Source organism: Rhinoderma darwinii (assembly GCF_050947455.1).
Source record: "Rhinoderma darwinii isolate aRhiDar2 chromosome 5 unlocalized genomic scaffold, aRhiDar2.hap1 SUPER_5_unloc_46, whole genome shotgun sequence".
In the NCBI taxonomy this organism is placed as follows: domain Eukaryota; kingdom Metazoa; phylum Chordata; class Amphibia; order Anura; family Rhinodermatidae; genus Rhinoderma; species Rhinoderma darwinii.
In genome coordinates, this window is record NW_027461805.1 from 604993 (window position 1) to 626035 (window position 21043).

General features: G+C 47.7%; 14 non-coding genes across 14 annotated transcripts; all 14 read right to left on the reverse strand.

Annotated features, from left to right (window-relative positions):
* Window positions 1–758: 758 nt before the first annotated feature.
* Window positions 759–949, reverse strand: LOC142694836 (U2 spliceosomal RNA). Its single transcript, XR_012863010.1, has one exon. It is a non-coding gene; the product is annotated as a U2 spliceosomal RNA (small nuclear RNA).
* A 1292-nt stretch (window positions 950–2241) lies between these two features.
* Window positions 2242–2432, reverse strand: LOC142694837 (U2 spliceosomal RNA). The gene has a single exon (XR_012863011.1). It is a non-coding gene; the product is annotated as a U2 spliceosomal RNA (small nuclear RNA).
* Window positions 2433–3720: 1288 nt separating this feature from the next.
* On the reverse strand, window positions 3721–3911 carry LOC142694940 (U2 spliceosomal RNA). The gene has a single exon (XR_012863103.1). It is a non-coding gene; the product is annotated as a U2 spliceosomal RNA (small nuclear RNA).
* A 1284-nt stretch (window positions 3912–5195) lies between these two features.
* LOC142694839 (U2 spliceosomal RNA) lies at window positions 5196–5386 on the reverse strand. Its single transcript, XR_012863012.1, has one exon. It is a non-coding gene; the product is annotated as a U2 spliceosomal RNA (small nuclear RNA).
* A 1292-nt stretch (window positions 5387–6678) lies between these two features.
* On the reverse strand, window positions 6679–6869 carry LOC142694841 (U2 spliceosomal RNA). The gene has a single exon (XR_012863014.1). It is a non-coding gene; the product is annotated as a U2 spliceosomal RNA (small nuclear RNA).
* Window positions 6870–8169: 1300 nt separating this feature from the next.
* LOC142694842 (U2 spliceosomal RNA) lies at window positions 8170–8360 on the reverse strand. Its single transcript, XR_012863015.1, has one exon. It is a non-coding gene; the product is annotated as a U2 spliceosomal RNA (small nuclear RNA).
* Window positions 8361–9681: 1321 nt separating this feature from the next.
* Window positions 9682–9872, reverse strand: LOC142694435 (U2 spliceosomal RNA). The gene has a single exon (XR_012862675.1). It is a non-coding gene; the product is annotated as a U2 spliceosomal RNA (small nuclear RNA).
* Window positions 9873–11164: 1292 nt separating this feature from the next.
* LOC142694402 (U2 spliceosomal RNA) lies at window positions 11165–11355 on the reverse strand. Its single transcript, XR_012862645.1, has one exon. It is a non-coding gene; the product is annotated as a U2 spliceosomal RNA (small nuclear RNA).
* A 1296-nt stretch (window positions 11356–12651) lies between these two features.
* On the reverse strand, window positions 12652–12842 carry LOC142694410 (U2 spliceosomal RNA). Its single transcript, XR_012862652.1, has one exon. It is a non-coding gene; the product is annotated as a U2 spliceosomal RNA (small nuclear RNA).
* A 1287-nt stretch (window positions 12843–14129) lies between these two features.
* Window positions 14130–14320, reverse strand: LOC142694843 (U2 spliceosomal RNA). The gene has a single exon (XR_012863016.1). It is a non-coding gene; the product is annotated as a U2 spliceosomal RNA (small nuclear RNA).
* Window positions 14321–15609: 1289 nt separating this feature from the next.
* LOC142694844 (U2 spliceosomal RNA) lies at window positions 15610–15800 on the reverse strand. Its single transcript, XR_012863017.1, has one exon. It is a non-coding gene; the product is annotated as a U2 spliceosomal RNA (small nuclear RNA).
* A 1284-nt stretch (window positions 15801–17084) lies between these two features.
* Window positions 17085–17275, reverse strand: LOC142694845 (U2 spliceosomal RNA). Its single transcript, XR_012863018.1, has one exon. It is a non-coding gene; the product is annotated as a U2 spliceosomal RNA (small nuclear RNA).
* A 1284-nt stretch (window positions 17276–18559) lies between these two features.
* On the reverse strand, window positions 18560–18750 carry LOC142694847 (U2 spliceosomal RNA). The gene has a single exon (XR_012863020.1). It is a non-coding gene; the product is annotated as a U2 spliceosomal RNA (small nuclear RNA).
* Window positions 18751–20038: 1288 nt separating this feature from the next.
* On the reverse strand, window positions 20039–20229 carry LOC142694403 (U2 spliceosomal RNA). Its single transcript, XR_012862646.1, has one exon. It is a non-coding gene; the product is annotated as a U2 spliceosomal RNA (small nuclear RNA).
* Window positions 20230–21043: the final 814 nt, after the last annotated feature.

Below are 21043 nucleotides of genomic sequence, written 5' to 3' on the forward strand. Positions count from 1 at the left end.
ACTGCAACAGCCGGCCGCCAGGCTGTCTTTTTTTTGCACAGCTAGTTGCCTCCAGGAGGCCACAAGAGGGAGACAAGGGACTGCAAAATGGAAAATAGGCATCCACCAACTTTACAGACAACTTCTCCTTGCTCCTACAACCTCCATCCTTGCACAGTTTGTTATTCTTCTAGGTAACATAGTAACAAATCCAAATTGCTGCTCTCTTTGTAGGCAAGCAAGGCTTTGTTGCAACTGCAATTCTTACTTCTTCTTGAAATGTAGGGACGACAGTACATTCCATCACATCCATCTAGTGTACACAGGTAGGTCCATTGTGGCGGGCAGGCGAGCGGGCGGGCTGCTTTATTGGCTGTTTGCTGTTCCCCTACTCCACTCCACTACTTGACTGTTGTGCTGCATCAATCAATCAATCAATCAATCAATCAATCAATCAATCAATCAATCAATCAATCAATCAGTGGCTGGCTCAGGTGCAGCTCTTTAACTTACCTAAAAGGGAGGGCGGAGAGAAGACAAGGAAGGTGAATGAGGTGTTCCAATGTGAAATGCCGGAAACACAGAAACACAGACGACACACAACAAGAGGTGGCAATCTATTCATTAATTGCATTTAATCAATGAGCTCATTATCACTCATGCATTGTCCAACAGGTGTTGAAATAATGGGATTAAAAGGGGAGATCCCTTCAGAAAGACAGAAACAATAGCAAAGACAAAAAACACTTTTGGAATCTGCTTTTAGTCAACACATAAGGAAAGGGTGCACCGGTCCTGGAAATACTGCAATACCAGGTCAATGCGTGGAGTGGACAGAGCAAGCTCTATTTCCATCTCCCTGTTCTAAAAATCCATTTAATATATGGTCCCCAGATAGGGGACGTATCAGATATTAAACTGATAAGAACAGATACTACACTTGATCTTAGCCAAAAGGCCGAGAAGCGATAACCCGAACGGGCCGCGCGTTGCCCGAGCCTGCCCGATACTGCTGTTCAGCCCTTGCAGCGATTCAGCCTACTTCTAGGCAATTCCATGGGGCCCTGCAGGCTCACACACTCACAGCTACACGGGAGGTGAATAAAGGCCGGAGAGGAAGCCAGACAGGATTTGCTTCTTTTGCTTGCACCACAATGCAGTGCTGAAAGAGGAGGAATCTACATAAAAACGCCTTCCTGGCAACGCCCAAATGCCCTGCTGCCATGCAGATAAACACTGGCAGCGGCAGCAAGTGCATGCCCACAGCCACCCCTTGTTCCTTCACACCTTGTATCAGCTGTAATCCAGTCCAGTCCAGTGCTGCCTGCTGAGCAGCACTGACCAACACTGCCTGGGCCCAGGCTTTTATCTCTGAGGCCCCATTATGATGTCAGAAAGCTGGCTCTGGAATCCTGAGGGCTCCACTATGACACGTGCAAAGTTCCGTCTGAACTTTATATAAGACGGTGAGGCTCAGTCAGTCACTCAGTGTTGCCTGAGAGGGCAACACTGCAACAGCCGGCCGCCAGGCTGTCTTTTTTTTGCACAGCTAGTTGCCTCCAGGAGGCCACAAGAGGGAGACAAGGGACTGCAAAATGGAAAATAGGCATCCACCAACTTTACAGACAACTTCTCCTTGCTCCTACAACCTCCATCCTTGCACAGTTTGTTATTCTTCTAGGTAACATAGTAACAAATCCAAATTGCTGCTCTCTTTGTAGGCAAGCAAGGCTTTGTTGCAACTGCAATTCTTACTTCTTCTTGAAATGTAGGGACGACAGTACATTCCATCACATCCATCTAGTGTACACAGGTAGGTCCATTGTGGCGGGCAGGCGAGCGGGCGGGCTGCTTTATTGGCTGTTTGCTGTTCCCCTACTCCACTCCACTACTTGACTGTTGTGCTGCATCAATCAATCAATCAATCAATCAATCAATCAATCAATCAATCAATCAATCAATCAGTGGCTGGCTCAGGTGCAGCTCTTTAACTTACCTAAAAGGGAGGGCGGAGAGAAGACAAGGAAGGTGAATGAGGTGTTCCAATGTGAAATGCCGGAAACACAGAAACACAGACGACACACAACAAGAGGTGGCAATCTATTCATTAATTGCATTTAATCAATGAGCTCATTATCACTCATGCATTGTCCAACAGGTGTTGAAATAATGGGATTAAAAGGGGAGATCCCTTCAGAAAGACAGAAACAATAGCAAAGACAAAAAACACTTTTGGAATCTGCTTTTAGTCAACACATAAGGAAAGGGTGCACCGGTCCTGGAAATACTGCAATACCAGGTCAATGCGTGGAGTGGACAGAGCAAGCTCTATTTCCATCTCCCTGTTCTAAAAATCCATTTAATATATGGTCCCCAGATAGGGGACGTATCAGATATTAAACTGATAAGAACAGATACTACACTTGATCTTAGCCAAAAGGCCGAGAAGCGATAACCCGAACGGGCCGCGCGTTGCCCGAGCCTGCCCGATACTGCTGTTCAGCCCTTGCAGCGATTCAGCCTACTTCTAGGCAATTCCATGGGGCCCTGCAGGCTCACACACTCACAGCTACACGGGAGGTGAATAAAGGCCGGAGAGGAAGCCAGACAGGATTTGCTTCTTTTGCTTGCACCACAATGCAGTGCTGAAAGAGGAGGAATCTACATAAAAACGCCTTCCTGGCAACGCCCAAATGCCCTGCTGCCATGCAGATAAACACTGGCAGCGGCAGCAAGTGCATGCCCACAGCCACCCCTTGTTCCTTCACACCTTGTATCAGCTGTAATCCAGTCCAGTCCAGTGCTGCCTGCTGAGCAGCACTGACCAACACTGCCTGGGCCCAGGCTTTTATCTCTGAGGCCCCATTATGATGTCAGAAAGCTGGCTCTGGAATCCTGAGGGCTCCACTATGACACGTGCAAAGTTCCGTCTGAACTTTATATAAGACGGTGAGGCTCAGTCAGTCACTCAGTGTTGCCTGAGAGGGCAACACTGCAACAGCCGGCCGCCAGGCTGTCTTTTTTTTGCACAGCTAGTTGCCTCCAGGAGGCCACAAGAGGGAGACAAGGGACTGCAAAATGGAAAATAGGCATCCACCAACTTTACAGACAACTTCTCCTTGCTCCTACAACCTCCATCCTTGCACAGTTTGTTATTCTTCTAGGTAACATAGTAACAAATCCAAATTGCTGCTCTCTTTGTAGGCAAGCAAGGCTTTGTTGCAACTGCAATTCTTACTTCTTCTTGAAATGTAGGGACGACAGTACATTCCATCACATCCATCTAGTGTACACAGGTAGGTCCATTGTGGCGGGCAGGCGAGCGGGCGGGCTGCTTTATTGGCTGTTTGCTGTTCCCCTACTCCACTCCACTATTTGACTGTTGTGCTGCATCAATCAATCAATCAATCAATCAATCAATCAATCAATCAATCAATCAATCAGTGGCTGGCTCAGGTGCAGCTCTTTAACTTACCTAAAAGGGAGGGCGGAGAGAAGACAAGGAAGGTGAATGAGGTGTTCCAATGTGAAATGCCGGAAACACAGAAACACAGACGACACACAACAAGAGGTGGCAATCTATTCATTAATTGCATTTAATCAATGAGCTCATTATCACTCATGCATTGTCCAACAGGTGTTGAAATAATGGGATTAAAAGGGGAGATCCCTTCAGAAAGACAGAAACAATAGCAAAGACAAAAAACACTTTTGGAATCTGCTTTTAGTCAACACATAAGGAAAGGGTGCACCGGTCCTGGAAATACTGCAATACCAGGTCAATGCGTGGAGTGGACAGAGCAAGCTCTATTTCCATCTCCCTTTTCTAAAAATCCATTTAATATATGGTCCCCAGATAGGGGACGTATCAGATATTAAACTGATAAGAACAGATACTACACTTGATCTTAGCCAAAAGGCCGAGAAGCGATAACCCGAACGGGCCGCGCGTTGCCCGAGCCTGCCCGATACTGCTGTTCAGCCCTTGCAGCGATTCAGCCTACTTCTAGGCAATTCCATGGGGCCCTGCAGGCTCACACACTCACAGCTACACGGGAGGTGAATAAAGGCCGTAGAGGAAGCCAGACAGGATTTGCTTCTTTTGCTTGCACCACAATGCAGTGCTGAAAGAGGAGGAATCTACATAAAAACGCCTTCCTGGCAACGCCCAAATGCCCTGCTGCCATGCAGATAAACACTGGCAGCGGCAGCAAGTGCATGCCCACAGCCACCCCTTGTTCCTTCACACCTTGTATCAGCTGTAATCCAGTCCAGTCCAGTGCTGCCTGCTGAGCAGCACTGACCAACACTGCCTGGGCCCAGGCTTTTATCTCTGAGGCCCCATTATGATGTCAGAAAGCTGGCTCTGGAATCCTGAGGGCTCCACTATGACACGTGCAAAGTTCCGTCTGAACTTTATATAAGACGGTGAGGCTCAGTCAGTCACTCAGTGTTGCCTGAGAGGGCAACACTGCAACAGCCGGCCGCCAGGCTGTCTTTTTTTTGCACAGCTAGTTGCCTCCAGGAGGCCACAAGAGGGAGACAAGGGACTGCAAAATGGAAAATAGGCATCCACCAACTTTACAGACAACTTCTCCTTGCTCCTACAACCTCCATCCTTGCACAGTTTGTTATTCTTCTAGGTAACATAGTAACAAATCCAAATTGCTGCTCTCTTTGTAGGCAAGCAAGGCTTTGTTGCAACTGCAATTCTTACTTCTTCTTGAAATGTAGGGACGACAGTACATTCCATCACATCCATCTAGTGTACACAGGTAGGTCCATTGTGGCGGGCAGGCGAGCGGGCGGGCTGCTTTATTGGCTGTTTGCTGTTCCCCTACTCCACTCCACTATTTGACTGTTGTGCTGCATCAATCAATCAATCAATCAATCAATCAATCAATCAATCAATCAATCAGTGGCTGGCTCAGGTGCAGCTCTTTAACTTACCTAAAAGGGAGGGCGGAGAGAAGACAAGGAAGGTGAATGAGGTGTTCCAATGTGAAATGCCGGAAACACAGAAACACAGACGACACACAACAAGAGGTGGCAATCTATTCATTAATTGCATTTAATCAATGAGCTCATTATCACTCATGCATTGTCCAACAGGTGTTGAAATAATGGGATTAAAAGGGGAGATCCCTTCAGAAAGACAGAAACAATAGCAAAGACAAAAAACACATTTGGAATCTGCTTTTAGTCAACACATAAGGAAAGGGTGCACCGGTCCTGGAAATACTGCAATACCAGGTCAATGCGTGGAGTGGACAGAGCAAGCTCTATTTCCATCTCCCTGTTCTAAAAATCCATTTAATATATGGTCCCCAGATAGGGGACGTATCAGATATTAAACTGATAAGAACAGATACTACACTTGATCTTAGCCAAAAGGCCGAGAAGCGATAACCCGAACGGGCCGCGCGTTGCCCGAGCCTGCCCGATACTGCTGTTCAGCCCTTGCAGCGATTCAGCCTACTTCTAGGCAATTCCATGGGGCCCTGCAGGCTCACACACTCACAGCTACACGGGAGGTGAATAAAGGCCGGAGAGGAAGCCAGACAGGATTTGCTTCTTTTGCTTGCACCACAATGCAGTGCTGAAAGAGGAGGAATCTACATAAAAACGCCTTCCTGGCAACGCCCAAATGCCCTGCTGCCATGCAGATAAACACTGGCAGCGGCAGCAAGTGCATGCCCACAGCCACCCCTTGTTCCTTCACACCTTGTATCAGCTGTAATCCAGTCCAGTCCAGTGCTGCCTGCTGAGCAGCACTGACCAACACTGCCTGGGCCCAGGCTTTTATCTCTGAGGCCCCATTATGATGTCAGAAAGCTGGCTCTGGAATCCTGAGGGCTCCACTATGACACGTGCAAAGTTCCGTCTGAACTTTATATAAGACGGTGAGGCTCAGTCAGTCACTCAGTGTTGCCTGAGAGGGCAACACTGCAACAGCCGGCCGCCAGGCTGTCTTTTTTTTGCACAGCTAGTTGCCTCCAGGAGGCCACAAGAGGGAGACAAGGGACTGCAAAATGGAAAATAGGCATCCACCAACTTTACAGACAACTTCTCCTTGCTCCTACAACCTCCATCCTTGCACAGTTTGTTATTCTTCTAGGTAAAATAGTAACAAATCCAAATTGCTGCTCTCTTTGTAGGCAAGCAAGGCTTTGTTGCAACTGCAATTCTTACTTCTTCTTGAAATGTAGGGACGACAGTACATTCCATCACATCCATCTAGTGTACACAGGTAGGTCCATTGTGGCGGGCAGGCGAGCGGGCGGGCTGCTTTATTGGCTGTTTGCTGTTCCCCTACTCCACTCCACTATTTGACTGTTGTGCTGCATCAATCAATCAATCAATCAATCAATCAATCAATCAATCAATCAATCAATCAATCAGTGGCTGGCTCAGGTGCAGCTCTTTAACTTACCTAAAAGGGAGGGCGGAGAGAAGACAAGGAAGGTGAATGAGGTGTTCCAATGTGAAATGCCGGAAACACAGAAACACAGACGACACACAACAAGAGGTGGCAATCTATTCATTAATTGCATTTAATCAATGAGCTCATTATCACTCATGCATTGTCCAACAGGTGTTGAAATAATGGGATTAAAAGGGGAGATCCCTTCAGAAAGACAGAAACAATAGCAAAGACAAAAAACACATTTGGAATCTGCTTTTAGTCAACACATAAGGAAAGGGTGCACCGGTCCTGGAAATACTGCAATACCAGGTCAATGCGTGGAGTGGACAGAGCAAGCTCTATTTCCATCTCCCTGTTCTAAAAATCCATTTAATATATGGTCCCCAGATAGGGGACGTATCAGATATTAAACTGATAAGAACAGATACTACACTTGATCTTAGCCAAAAGGCCGAGAAGCGATAACCCGAACGGGCCGCGCGTTGCCCGAGCCTGCCCGATACTGCTGTTCAGCCCTTGCAGCGATTCAGCCTACTTCTAGGCAATTCCATGGGGCCCTGCAGGCTCACACACTCACAGCTACACGGGAGGTGAATAAAGGCCGGAGAGGAAGCCAGACAGGATTTGCTTCTTTTGCTTGCACCACAATGCAGTGCTGAAAGAGGAGGAATCTACATAAAAACGCCTTCCTGGCAACGCCCAAATGCCCTGCTGCCATGCAGATAAACACTGGCAGCGGCAGCAAGTGCATGCCCACAGCCACCCCTTGTTCCTTCACACCTTGTATCAGCTGTAATCCAGTCCAGTCCAGTGCTGCCTGCTGAGCAGCACTGACCAACACTGCCTGGGCCCAGGCTTTTATCTCTGAGGCCCCATTATGATGTCAGAAAGCTGGCTCTGGAATCCTGAGGGCTCCACTATGACACGTGCAAAGTTCCGTCTGAACTTTATATAAGACGGTGAGGCTCAGTCAGTCACTCAGTGTTGCCTAAGAGGGCAACACTGCAACAGCCGGCCGCCAGGCTGTCTTTTTTTTGCACAGCTAGTTGCCTCCAGGAGGCCACAAGAGGGAGACAAGGGACTGCAAAATGGAAAATAGGCATCCACCAACTTTACAGACAACTTCTCCTTGCTCCTACAACCTCCATCCTTGCACAGTTTGTTATTCTTCTAGGTAACATAGTAACAAATCCAAATTGCTGCTCTCTTTGTAGGCAAGCAAGGCTTTGTTGCAACTGCAATTCTTACTTCTTCTTGAAATGTAGGGACGACAGTACATTCCATCACATCCATCTAGTGTACACAGGTAGGTCCATTGTGGCGGGCAGGCGAGCGGGCGGGCTGCTTTATTGGCTGTTTGCTGTTCCCCTACTCCACTCCACTATTTGACTGTTGTGCTGCATCAATCAATCAATCAATCAATCAATCAATCAATCAATCAATCAATCAATCAATCAATCAATCAGTGGCTGGCTCAGGTGCAGCTCTTTAACTTACCTAAAAGGGAGGGCGGAGAGAAGACAAGGAAGGTGAATGAGGTGTTCCAATGTGAAATGCCGGAAACACAGAAACACAGACGACACACAACAAGAGGTGGCAATCTATTCATTAATTGCATTTAATCAATGAGCTCATTATCACTCATGCATTGTCCAACAGGTGTTGAAATAATGGGATTAAAAGGGGAGATCCCTTCAGAAAGACAGAAACAATAGCAAAGACAAAAAACACTTTTGGAATCTGCTTTTAGTCAACACATAAGGAAAGGGTGCACCGGTCCTGGAAATACTGCAATACCAGGTCAATGCGTGGAGTGGACAGAGCAAGCTCTATTTCCATCTCCCTGTTCTAAAAATCCATTTAATATATGGTCCCCAGATAGGGGACGTATCAGATATTAAACTGATAAGAACAGATACTACACTTGATCTTAGCCAAAAGGCCGAGAAGCGATAACCCGAACGGGCCGCGCGTTGCCCGAGCCTGCCCGATACTGCTGTTCAGCCCTTGCAGCGATTCAGCCTACTTCTAGGCAATTCCATGGGGCCCTGCAGGCTCACACACTCACAGCTACACGGGAGGTGAATAAAGGCCGGAGAGGAAGCCAGACAGGATTTGCTTCTTTTGCTTGCACCACAATGCAGTGCTGAAAGAGGAGGAATCTACATAAAAACGCCTTCCTGGCAACGCCCAAATGCCCTGCTGCCATGCAGATAAACACTGGCAGCGGCAGCAAGTGCATGCCCACAGCCACCCCTTGTTCCTTCACACCTTGTATCAGCTGTAATCCAGTCCAGTCCAGTGCTGCCTGCTGAGCAGCACTGACCAACACTGCCTGGGCCCAGGCTTTTATCTCTGAGGCCCCATTATGATGTCAGAAAGCTGGCTCTGGAATCCTGAGGGCTCCACTATGACACGTGCAAAGTTCCGTCTGAACTTTATATAAGACGGTGAGGCTCAGTCAGTCACTCAGTGTTGCCTGAGAGGGCAACACTGCAACAGCCGGCCGCCAGGCTGTCTTTTTTTTGCACAGCTAGTTGCCTCCAGGAGGCCACAAGAGGGAGACAAGGGACTGCAAAATGGAAAATAGGCATCCACCAACTTTACAGACAACTTCTCCTTGCTCCTACAACCTCCATCCTTGCACAGTTTGTTATTCTTCTAGGTAACATAGTAACAAATCCAAATTGCTGCTCTCTTTGTAGGCAAGCAAGGCTTTGTTGCAACTGCAATTCTTACTTCTTCTTGAAATGTAGGGACGACAGTACATTCCATCACATCCATCTAGTGTACACAGGTAGGTCCATTGTGGCGGGCAGGCGAGCGGGCGGGCTGCTTTATTGGCTGTTTGCTGTTCCCCTACTCCACTCCACTATTTGACTGTTGTGCTGCATCAATCAATCAATCAATCAATCAATCAATCAATCAATCAATCAATCAATCAATCAAACAATCAATCAATCAAATCAATCAATCAGTGGCTGGCTCAGGTGCAGCTCTTTAACTTACCTAAAAGGGAGGGCGGAGAGAAGACAAGGAAGGTGAATGAGGTGTTCCAATGTGAAATGCCGGAAACACAGAAACACAGACGACACACAACAAGAGGTGGCAATCTATTCATTAATTGCATTTAATCAATGAGCTCATTATCACTCATGCATTGTCCAACAGGTGTTGAAATAATGGGATTAAAAGGGGAGATCCCTTCAGAAAGACAGAAACAATAGCAAAGACAAAAAACACTTTTGGAATCTGCTTTTAGTCAACACATAAGGAAAGGGTGCACCGGTCCTGGAAATACTGCAATACCAGGTCAATGCGTGGAGTGGACAGAGCAAGCTCTATTTCCATCTCCCTGTTCTAAAAATCCATTTAATATATGGTCCCCAGATAGGGGACGTATCAGATATTAAACTGATAAGAACAGATACTACACTTGATCTTAGCCAAAAGGAAGAGAAGCGATAACCCGAACGGGCCGCGCGTTGCCCGAGCCTGCCCGATACTGCTGTTCAGCCCTTGCAGCGATTCAGCCTACTTCTAGGCAATTCCATGGGGCCCTGCAGGCTCACACACTCACAGCTACACGGGAGGTGAATAAAGGCCGGAGAGGAAGCCAGACAGGATTTGCTTCTTTTGCTTGCACCACAATGCAGTGCTGAAAGAGGAGGAATCTACATAAAAACGCCTTCCTGGCAACGCCCAAATGCCCTGCTGCCATGCAGATAAACACTGGCAGCGGCAGCAAGTGCATGCCCACAGCCACCCCTTGTTCCTTCACACCTTGTATCAGCTGTAATCCAGTCCAGTCCAGTGCTGCCTGCTGAGCAGCACTGACCAACACTGCCTGGGCCCAGGCTTTTATCTCTGAGGCCCCATTATGATGTCAGAAAGCTGGCTCTGGAATCCTGAGGGCTCCACTATGACACGTGCAAAGTTCCGTCTGAACTTTATATAAGACGGTGAGGCTCAGTCAGTCACTCAGTGTTGCCTGAGAGGGCAACACTGCAACAGCCGGCCGCCAGGCTGTCTTTTTTTTGCACAGCTAGTTGCCTCCAGGAGGCCACAAGAGGGAGACAAGGGACTGCAAAATGGAAAATAGGCATCCACCAACTTTACAGACAACTTCTCCTTGCTCCTACAACCTCCATCCTTGCACAGTTTGTTATTCTTCTAGGTAACATAGTAACAAATCCAAATTGCTGCTCTCTTTGTAGGCAAGCAAGGCTTTGTTGCAACTGCAATTCTTACTTCTTCTTGAAATGTAGGGACGACAGTACATTCCATCACATCCATCTAGTGTACACAGGTAGGTCCATTGTGGCGGGCAGGCGAGCGGGCGGGCTGCTTTATTGGCTGTTTGCTGTTCCCCTACTCCACTCCACTATTTGACTGTTGTGCTGCATCAATCAATCAATCAATCAATCAATCAATCAATCAATCAATCAATCAATCAATCAGTGGCTGGCTCAGGTGCAGCTCTTTAACTTACCTAAAAGGGAGGGCGGAGAGAAGACAAGGAAGGTGAATGAGGTGTTCCAATGTGAAATGCCGGAAACACAGAAACACAGACGACACACAACAAGAGGTGGCAATCTATTCATTAATTGCATTTAATCAATGAGCTCATTATCACTCATGCATTGTCCAACAGGTGTTGAAATAATGGGATTAAAAGGGGAGATCCCTTCAGAAAGACAGAAACAATAGCAAAGACAAAAAACACTTTTGGAATCTGCTTTTAGTCAACACATAAGGAAAGGGTGCACCGGTCCTGAAAATACTGCAATACCAGGTCAATGCGTGGAGTGGACAGAGCAAGCTCTATTTCCATCTCCCTGTTCTAAAAATCCATTTAATATATGGTCCCCAGATAGGGGACGTATCAGATATTAAACTGATAAGAACAGATACTACACTTGATCTTAGCCAAAAGGCCGAGAAGCGATAACCCGAACGGGCCGCGCGTTGCCCGAGCCTGCCCGATACTGCTGTTCAGCCCTTGCAGCGATTCAGCCTACTTCTAGGCAATTCCATGGGGCCCTGCAGGCTCACACACTCACAGCTACACGGGAGGTGAATAAAGGCCGGAGAGGAAGCCAGACAGGATTTGCTTCTTTTGCTTGCACCACAATGCAGTGCTGAAAGAGGAGGAATCTACATAAAAACGCCTTCCTGGCAACGCCCAAATGCCCTGCTGCCATGCAGATAAACACTGGCAGCGGCAGCAAGTGCATGCCCACAGCCACCCCTTGTTCCTTCACACCTTGTATCAGCTGTAATCCAGTCCAGTCCAGTGCTGCCTGCTGAGCAGCACTGACCAACACTGCCTGGGCCCAGGCTTTTATCTCTGAGGCCCCATTATGATGTCAGAAAGCTGGCTCTGGAATCCTGAGGGCTCCACTATGACACGTGCAAAGTTCCGTCTGAACTTTATATAAGACGGTGAGGCTCAGTCAGTCACTCAGTGTTGCCTGAGAGGGCAACACTGCAACAGCCGGCCGCCAGGCTGTCTTTTTTTTGCACAGCTAGTTGCCTCCAGGAGGCCACAAGAGGGAGACAAGGGACTGCAAAATGGAAAATAGGCATCCACCAACTTTACAGACAACTTCTCCTTGCTCCTACAACCTCCATCCTTGCACAGTTTGTTATTCTTCTAGGTAACATAGTAACAAATCCAAATTGCTGCTCTCTTTGTAGGCAAGCAAGGCTTTGTTGCAACTGCAATTCTTACTTCTTCTTGAAATGTAGGGACGACAGTACATTCCATCACATCCATCTAGTGTACACAGGTAGGTCCATTGTGGCGGGCAGGCGAGCGGGCGGGCTGCTTTATTGGCTGTTTGCTGTTCCCCTACTCCACTCCACTATTTGACTGTTGTGCTGCATCAATCAATCAATCAATCAATCAATCAATCAATCAATCAATCAATCAATCAATCAATCAGTGGCTGGCTCAGGTGCAGCTCTTTAACTTACCTAAAAGGGAGGGCGGAGAGAAGACAAGGAAGGTGAATGAGGTGTTCCAATGTGAAATGCCGGAAACACAGAAACACAGACGACACACAACAAGAGGTGGCAATCTATTCATTAATTGCATTTAATCAATGAGCTCATTATCACTCATGCATTGTCCAACAGGTGTTGAAATAATGGGATTAAAAGGGGAGATCCCTTCAGAAAGACAGAAACAATAGCAAAGACAAAAAACACTTTTGGAATCTGCTTTTAGTCAACACATAAGGAAAGGGTGCACCGGTCCTGGAAATACTGCAATACCAGGTCAATGCGTGGAGTGGACAGAGCAAGCTCTATTTCCATCTCCCTGTTCTAAAAATCCATTTAATATATGGTCCCCAGATAGGGGACGTATCAGATATTAAACTGATAAGAACAGATACTACACTTGATCTTAGCCAAAAGGCCGAGAACCGATAACCCGAACGGGCCGCGCGTTGCCCGAGCCTGCCCGATACTGCTGTTCAGCCCTTGCAGCGATTCAGCCTACTTCTAGGCAATTCCATGGGGCCCTGCAGGCTCACACACTCACAGCTACACGGGAGGTGAATAAAGGCCGGAGAGGAAGCCAGACAGGATTTGCTTCTTTTGCTTGCACCACAATGCAGTGCTGAAAGAGGAGGAATCTACATAAAAACGCCTTCCTGGCAACGCCCAAATGCCCTGCTGCCATGCAGATAAACACTGGCAGCGGCAGCAAGTGCATGCCCACAGCCACCCCTTGTTCCTTCACACCTTGTATCAGCTGTAATCCAGTCCAGTCCAGTGCTGCCTGCTGAGCAGCACTGACCAACACTGCCTGGGCCCAGGCTTTTATCTCTAAGGCCCCATTATGATGTCAGAAAGCTGGCTCTGGCTCCTCAGGGCTCCACTATGACACGTGCAAAGTTCCGTCTGAACTTTATATAAGACGGTGAGGCTCAGTCAGTCACTCAGTGTTGCCTGAGAGGGCAACACTGCAACAGCCGGCCGCCAGGCTGTCTTTTTTTTGCACAGCTAGTTGCCTCCAGGAGGCCACAAGAGGGAGACAAGGGACTGCAAAATGGAAAATAGGCATCCACCAACTTTACAGACAACTTCTCCTTGCTCCTACAACCTCCATCCTTGCACAGTTTGTTATTCTTCTAGGTAACATAGTAACAAATCCAAATTGCTGCTCTCTTTGTAGGCAAGCAAGGCTTTGTTGCAACTGCAATTCTTACTTCTTCTTGAAATGTAGGGACGACAGTACATTCCATCACATCCATCTAGTGTACACAGGTAGGTCCATTGTGGCGGGCAGGCGAGCGGGCGGGCTGCTTTATTGGCTGTTTGCTGTTCCCCTACTCCACTCCACTATTTGACTGTTGTGCTGCATCAATCAATCAATCAATCAATCAATCAATCAATCAATCAATCAATCAATCAGTGGCTGGCTCAGGTGCCGCTCTTTAACTTACCTAAAAGGGAGGGCGGAGAGAAGACAAGGAAGGTGAATGAGGTGTTCCAATGTGAAATGCCGGAAACACAGAAACACAGACGACACACAACAAGAGGTGGCAATCTATTCATTAATTGCATTTAATCAATGAGCTCATTATCACTCATGCATTGTCCAACAGGTGTTGAAATAATGGGATTAAAAGGGGAGATCCCTTCAGAAAGACAGAAACAATAGCAAAGACAAAAAACACTTTTGGAATCTGCTTTTAGTCAACACATAAGGAAAGGGTGCACCGGTCCTGGAAATACTGCAATACCAGGTCAATGCGTGGAGTGGACAGAGCAAGCTCTATTTCCATCTCCCTGTTCTAAAAATCCATTTAATATATGGTCCCCAGATAGGGGACGTATCAGATATTAAACTGATAAGAACAGATACTACACTTGATCTTAGCCAAAAGGCCGAGAAGCGATAACCCGAACGGGCCTCGCGTTGCCCGAGCCTGCCCGATACTGCTGTTCAGCCCTTGCAGCGATTCAGCCTACTTCTAGGCAATTCCATGGGGCCCTGCAGGCTCACACACTCACAGCTACACGGGAGGTGAATAAAGGCCGGAGAGGAAGCCAGACAGGATTTGCTTCTTTTGCTTGCACCACAATGCAGTGCTGAAAGAGGAGGAATCTACATAAAAACGCCTTCCTGGCAACGCCCAAATGCCCTGCTGCCATGCAGATAAACACTGGCAGCGGCAGCAAGTGCATGCCCACAGCCACCCCTTGTTCCTTCACACCTTGTATCAGCTGTAATCCAGTCCAGTCCAGTGCTGCCTGCTGAGCAGCACTGACCAACACTGCCTGGGCCCAGGCTTTTATCTCTGAGGCCCCATTATGATGTCAGAAAGCTGGCTCTGGAATCCTGAGGGCTCCACTATGACACGTGCAAAGTTCCGTCTGAACTTTATATAAGACGGTGAGGCTCAGTCAGTCACTCAGTGTTGCCTGAGAGGGCAACACTGCAACAGCCGGCCGCCAGGCTGTCTTTTTTTTGCACAGCTAGTTGCCTCTAGGAGGCCACAAGAGGGAGACAAGGGACTGCAAAATGGAAAATAGGCATCCACCAACTTTACAGACAACTTCTCCTTGCTCCTACAACCTCCATCCTTGCACAGTTTGTTATTCTTCTAGGTAACATAGTAACAAATCCAAATTGCTGCTCTCTTTGTAGGCAAGCAAGGCTTTGTTGCAACTGCAATTCTTACTTCTTCTTGAAATGTAGGGACGACAGTACATTCCATCACATCCATCTAGTGTACACAGGTAGGTCCATTGTGGCGGGCAGGCGAGCGGGCGGGCTGCTTTATTGGCTGTTTGCTGTTCCCCTACTCCACTCCACTATTTGACTGTTGTGCTGCATCAATCAATCAATCAATCAATCAATCAATCAATCAATCAATCAATCAATCAAGTGGCTGGCTCAGGTGCAGCTCTTTAACTTACCTAAAAGGGAGGGCGGAGAGAAGACAAGGAAGGTGAATGAGGTGTTCCAATGTGAAATGCCGGAAACACAGAAACACAGACGACACACAACAAGAGGTGGCAATCTATTCATTAATTGCATTTAATCAATGATCTCATTATCACTCATGCATTGTCCAACAGGTGTTGAAATAATGGGATTAAAAGGGGAGATCCCTTCAGAAAGACAGAAACAATAGCAAAGACAAAAAACACTTTTGGAATCTGCTTTTAGTCAACACATAAGGAAAGGGTGCACCGGTCCTGGAAATACTGCAATACCAGGTCAATGCGTGGAGTGGACAGAGCAAGCTCTATTTCCATCTCCCTGTTCTAAAAATCCATTTAATATATGGTCCCCAGATAGGGGACGTATCAGATATTAAACTGATAAGAACAGATACTACACTTGATCTTAGCCAAAAGGCCGAGAAGCGATAACCCGAACGGGCCGCGCGTTGCCCGAGCCTGCCCGATACTGCTGTTCAGCCCTTGCAGCGATTCAGCCTACTTCTAGGCAATTCCATGGGGCCCTGCAGGCTCACACACTCACAGCTACACGGGAGGTGAATAAAGGCCGGAGAGGAAGCCAGACAGGATTTGCTTCTTTTGCTTGCACCACAATGCAGTGCTGAAAGAGGAGGAATCTACATAAAAACGCCTTCCTGGCAACGCCCAAATGCCCTGCTGCCATGCAGATAAACACTGGCAGCGGCAGCAAGTGCATGCCCACAGCCACCCCTTGTTCCTTCACACCTTGTATCAGCTGTAATCCAGTCCAGTCCAGTGCTGCCTGCTGAGCAGCACTGACCAACACTGCCTGGGCCCAGGCTTTTATCTCTGAGGCCCCATTATGATGTCAGAAAGCTGGCTCTGGAATCCTGAGGGCTCCACTATGACACGTGCAAAGTTCCGTCTGAACTTTATATAAGACGGTGAGGCTCAGTCAGTCACTCAGTGTTGCCTGAGAGGGCAACACTGCAACAGCCGGCCGCCAGGCTGTCTTTTTTTTGCACAGCTAGTTGCCTCCAGGAGGCCACAAGAGGGAGACAAGGGACTGCAAAATGGAAAATAGGCATCCACCAACTTTACAGACAACTTCTCCTTGCTCCTACAACCTCCATCCTTGCACAGTTTGTTATTCTTCTAGGTAACATAGTAACAAATCCAAATTGCTGCTCTCTTTGTAGGCAAGCAAGGCTTTGTTGCAACTGCAATTCTTACTTCTTCTTGAAATGTAGGGACGACAGTACATTCCATCACATCCATCTAGTGTACACAGGTAGGTCCATTGTGGCGGGCAGGCGAGCGGGCGGGCTGCTTTATTGGCTGTTTGCTGTTCCCCTACTCCACTCCACTATTTGACTGTTGTGCTGCATCAATCAATCAATCAATCAATCAATCAATCAATCAATCAATCAATCAGTGGCTGGCTCAGGTGCAGCTCTTTAACTTACCTAAAAGGGAGGGCGGAGAGAAGACAAGGAAGGTGAATGAGGTGTTCCAATGTGAAATGCCGGAAACACAGAAACACAGACGACACACAACAAGAGGTGGCAATCTATTCATTAATTGCATTTAATCAATGATCTCATTATCACTCATGCATTGTCCAACAGGTGTTGAAATAATGGGATTAAAAGGGGAGATCCCTTCAGAAAGACAGAAACAATAGCAAAGACAAAAAACACTTTTGGAATCTGCTTTTAGTCAACACATAAGGAAAGGGTGCACCGGTCCTGGAAATACTGCAATACCAGGTCAATGCGTGGAGTGGACAGAGCAAGCTCTATTTCCATCTCCCTGTTCTAAAAATCCATTTAATATATGGTCCCCAGATAGGGGACGTATCAGATATTAAACTGATAAGAACAGATACTACACTTGATCTTAGCCAAAAGGCCGAGAAGCGATAACCCGAACGGGCCGCGCGTTGCCCGAGCCTGCCCGATACTGCTGTTCAGACCTTGCAGCGATTCAGCCTACTTCTAGGCAATTCCATGGGGCCCTGCAGGCTCACACACTCACAGCTACACGGGAGGTGAATAAAGGCCGGAGAGGAAGCCAGACAGGATTTGCTTCTTTTGCTTGCACCACAATGCAGTGCTGAAAGAGGAGGAATCTACATAAAAATGCCTTCCTGGCAACGCCCAAATGCCCTGCTGCCATGCAGATAAACACTGGCAGCGGCAGCAAGTGCATGCCCACAGCCACCCCTTGTTCCTTCACACCTTGTATCAGCTGTAATCCAGTCCAGTCCAGTGCTGCCTGCTGAGCAGCACTAACCAACACTGCCTGGGCCCAGGCTTTTATCTCTGAGGCCCCATTATGATGTCAGAAAGCTGGCTCTGGAATCCTGAGGGCTCCACTATGACACGTGCAAAGTTCCGTCTGAACTTTATATAAGACGGTGAGGCTCAGTCAGTCACTCAGTGTTGCCTGAGAGGGCAACACTGCAACAGCCGGCCGCCAGGCTGTCTTTTTTTTGCACAGCTAGTTGCCTCCAGGAGGCCACAAGAGGGAGACAAGGGACTGCAAAATGGAAAATAGGCATCCACCAACTTTACAGACAACTTCTCCTTGCTCCTACAACCTCCATCCTTGCACAGTTTGTTATTCTTCTAGGTAACATAGTAACAAATCCAAATTGCTGCTCTCTTTGTAGGCAAGCAAGGCTTTGTTGCAACTGCAATTCTTACTTCTTCTTGAAATGTAGGGACGACAGTACATTCCATCACATCCATCTAGTGTACACAGGTAGGTCCATTGTGGCGGGCAGGCGAGCGGGCGGGCTGCTTTATTGGCTGTTTGCTGTTCCCCTACTCCACTCCACTATTTGACTGTTGTGCTGCATCAATCAATCAATCAATCAATCAATCAATCAATCAATCAATCAATCAGTGGCTGGCTCAGGTGCAGCTCTTTAACTTACCTAAAAGGGAGGGCGGAGAGAAGACAAGGAAGGTGAATGAGGTGTTCCAATGTGAAATGCCGGAAACACAGAAACACAGACGACACACAACAAGAGGTGGCAATCTATTCATTAATTGCATTTAATCAATGAGCTCATTATCACTCATGCATTGTCCAACAGGTGTTGAAATAATGGGATTAAAAGGGGAGATCCCTTCAGAAAGACAGAAACAATAGCAAAGACAAAAAACACTTTTGGAATCTGCTTTTAGTCAACACATAAGGAAAGGGTGCACCGGTCCTGGAAATACTGCAATACCAGGTCAATGCGTGGAGTGGACAGAGCAAGCTCTATTTCCATCTCCCTGTTCTAAAAATCCATTTAATATATGGTCCCCAGATAGGGGACGTATCAGATATTAAACTGATAAGAACAGATACTACACTTGATCTTAGCCAAAAGGCCGAGAAGCGATAACCCGAACGGGCCGCGCGTTGCCCGAGCCTGCCCGATACTGCTGTTCAGCCCTTGCAGCGATTCAGCCTACTTCTAGGCAATTCCATGGGGCCCTGCAGGCTCACACACTCACAGCTACACGGGAGGTGAATAAAGGCCGGAGAGGAAGCCAGACAGGATTTGCTTCTTTTGCTTGCACCACAATGCAGTGCTGAAAGAGGAGGAATCTACATAAAAACGCCTTCCTGGCAACGCCCAAATGCCCTGCTGCCATGCAGATAAACACTGGCAGCGGCAGCAAGTGCATGCCCACAGCCACCCCTTGTTCCTTCACACCTTGTATCAGCTGTAATCCAGTCCAGTCCAGTGCTGCCTGCTGAGCAGCACTGACCAACACTGCCTGGGCCCAGGCTTTTATCTCTGAGGCCCCATTATGATGTCAGAAAGCTGGCTCTGGAATCCTGAGGGCTCCACTATGACACGTGCAAAGTTCCGTCTGAACTTTATATAAGACGGTGAGGCTCTGTCAGTCACTCAGTGTTGCCTGAGAGGGCAACACTGCAACAGCCGGCCGCCAGGCTGTCTTTTTTTTGCACAGCTAGTTGCCTCCAGGAGGCCACAAGAGGGAGACAAGGGACTGCAAAATGGAAAATAGGCATCCACCAACTTTACAGACAACTTCTCCTTGCTCCTACAACCTCCATCCTTGCACAGTTTGTTATTCTTCTAGGTAACATAGTAACAAATCCAAATTGCTGCTCTCTTTGTAGGCAAGCAAGGCTTTGTTGCAACTGCAATTCTTACTTCTTCTTGAAATGTAGGGACGACAGTACATTCCATCACATCCATCTAGTGTACACAGGTAGGTCCATTGTGGCGGGCAGGCGAGCGGGCGGGCTGCTTTATTGGCTGTTTGCTGTTCCCCTACTCCACTCCACTATTTGACTGTTGTGCTGCATCAATCAATCAATCAATCAATCAATCAATCAATCAATCAATCAATCAATCAGTGGCTGGCTCAGGTGCAGCTCTTTAACTTACCTAAAAGGGAGGGCGGAGAGAAGACAAGGAAGGTGAATGAGGTGTTCCAATGTGAAATGCCGGAAACACAGAAACACAGACGACACACAACAAGAGGTGGCAATCTATTCATTAATTGCATTTAATCAATGAGCTCATTATCACTCATGCATTGTCCAACAGGTGTTGAAATAATGGGATTAAAAGGGGAGATCCCTTCAGAAAGACAGAAACAATAGCAAAGACAAAAAACACTTTTGGAATCTGCTTTTAGTCAACACATAAGGAAAGGGTGCACCGGTCCTGAAAATACTGCAATACCAGGTCAATGCGTGGAGTGGACAGAGCAAGCTCTATTTCCATCTCCCTGTTCTAAAAATCCATTTAATATATGGTCCCCAGATAGGGGACGTATCAGATATTAAACTGATAAGAACAGATACTACACTTGATCTTAGCCAAAAGGCCGAGAAGCGATAACCCGAACGGGCCGCGCGTTGCCCGAGCCTGCCCGATACTGCTGTTCAGCCCTTGCAGCGATTCAGCCTACTTCTAGGCAATTCCATGGGGCCCTGCAGGCTCACACACTCACAGCTACACGGGAGGTGAATAAAGGCCGGAGAGGAAGCCAGACAGGATTTGCTTCTTTTGCTTGCACCACAATGCAGTGCTGAAAGAGGAGGAATCTACATAAAAACGCCTTCCTGGCAACGCCCAAATGCCCTGCTGCCATGCAGATAAACACTGGCAGCGGCAGCAAGTGCATGCCCACAGCCACCCCTTGTTCCTTCACACCTTGTATCAGCTGTAATCCAGTCCAGTCCAGTGCTGCCTGCTGAGCAGCACTGACCAACACTGCCTGGGCCCAGGCTTTTATCTCTGAGGCCCCATTATGATGTCAGAAAGCTGGCTCTGGAATCCTGAGGGCTCCACTATGACACGTGCAAAGTTCCGTCTGAACTTTATATAAGACGGTGAGGCTCAGTCAGTCACTCAGTGTTGCCTGAGAGGGCAACACTGCAACAGCCGGCCGCCAGGCTGTCTTTTTTTTGCACAGCTAGTTGCCTCCAGGAGGCCACAAGAGGGAGACAAGGGACTGCAAAATGGAAAATAGGCATCCACCAACTTTACAGACAACTTCTCCTTGCTCCTACAACCTCCATCCTTGCACAGTTTGTTATTCTTCTAGGTAACATAGTAACAAATCCAAATTGCTGCTCTCTTTGTAGGCAAGCAAGGCTTTGTTGCAACTGCAATTCTTACTTCTTCTTGAAATGTAGGGACGACAGTAC